Genomic DNA, 1635 nt, shown 5'->3' on the forward strand with positions numbered 1-1635 from the left:
AAAATTAATAAAACATATCAGAAGCGGGTCGGGTTCGGGTTTGGAAAACAGACCTGTTTGCAAAAACAGGTCGGATCGAATAGTTTTGAGTTGGACCCGAACCCGGCCCGTAACCCGGTTTTGACAGCCCTAATGCAATGTCAGAAACATATGTCCATGTTGTGTTTGTATCAGTGCATCATTGGTTAACAACATATTTCAACATTCTGTAATTGTTTTCATTATAGGAAGTTCGTGTGAGATTTGCTGGTTTTGGTCCTGATGAAGATGAATGGGTCAATGTCGCAACGGCGGTTCGAGATCGATCCATACCTATGGAAGCTTCAGAATGCTGGAGAGTTAATGAAGGAGATATTCTTCTCTGTTTTCGGGTAATTTATTGCTATTTACTGGACATGATGAACTTCAACAACCAATTTCTCTTAAGTTTCTCTTCTTTCTGTAGGAGAAAGATGAAACTGCCTACCACTTTGATGCACATGTTGTTTCAATTGAGAGAACGAGTCATGATATAAGGGGCTGCAGCTGTACCTTCTTGGTACAGTATGATCATGACCAGGTTGAGGTAAGTAGTTTTAAGATCTGCTCATAAACTAGAATTTGCTTATTTCTTACTCCTAAGATTTCGTTTGGTACAGTTTTCTTATTACTTTATAAAGCAGTTTTTTAGTACAAAAATTTCTCGAACCATAACTTTTTTTACTAAAAAGCTGCTTTAGAAAGAAATAAAAATGCTGTCCCAAGACTTTACGTGCCTCTTTTATCATTATTTATGAAGATTCTTTTGGGGCAATTTTTTCATCTTTTTTGTGAGTAACCGCGGGTTCGAACGGGTCGGTACCAGTTTTGTGCCAAACTAGTTTTAAAGTGAACCGTAACCGGCTGGCAGCCGATTCGCTGTTCAACTGGTTGAACCGGCCGGTCCGGTCCCATTTTAAGAGTCTTGCAAACAACTACCTCCGTTTGGGGTTATTAAAGCTCCATAAAAGCATATGCAGAATTGTTGTTAGAAAATATATATCTCAACAACTATTATAAGTATTATAAATATATTTTTTAATTCAGACGTCAATTTTCCTATGATTATCACACTATCACATATCTTAATGCAAGCAAAAATCTGCCTGTCATCACAAAGATTTTTAAAAAGATAGCAAGAAAATTATAGCTAAGAAGAAATGCATCAGCTATCTAAGGCTTCGTTTGTGACGGCTTTCTTATTTCTTTATAAAGCAAATTTTAAGAATAAAATTTTTTATCTTGAAAAATTTAACTAGAAAGTTGTTTTAAAAATAGTAAAAAAGTTGTCCCAAATCAAGCCTAAGAAGTACAATGAACTATTATGTGCGGACGTTGAATGTCATCCAGAGCCCAATGAAAATGTGTCACGTCACCCCCTACTCGATCGGTACTGCTCGGTACCTAGCCGAGCTCGGTACTGCTCGGTACCAAGCTCAGTACTGCTCGTTACTGGATGATGTGGCTGCACCTAATTCGCCTCTGAACGATAAGCTGTGTCCGGTGTCTGGACTCAATAAGCTCTCAATAAGTACTGTTACTGGTAATATTCATATGCCTTTCTCCGCTCTATCTAATGCATTTTTTTGCTTTGTCCAGGAGAACGTTCACCTAAGC

General features: G+C 37.9%; 1 long non-coding RNA gene across 1 annotated transcript; it reads left to right on the top strand.

Moving 5' to 3' along the window:
• Positions 1 to 207: 207 nt before the first annotated feature.
• LOC110115109 lies at positions 208 to 1635 on the top strand. Its single transcript, XR_002305296.2, has 3 exons — positions 208 to 371; positions 446 to 565; positions 1618 to 1635. It is a non-coding gene; the product is annotated as an uncharacterized LOC110115109 (long non-coding RNA).

Source organism: Dendrobium catenatum, unplaced genomic scaffold (genome assembly GCF_001605985.2).
Source record: "Dendrobium catenatum unplaced genomic scaffold, ASM160598v2 original_scaffold_20645, whole genome shotgun sequence".
In the NCBI taxonomy this organism is placed as follows: Eukaryota; Viridiplantae; Streptophyta; class Magnoliopsida; order Asparagales; family Orchidaceae; genus Dendrobium; species Dendrobium catenatum.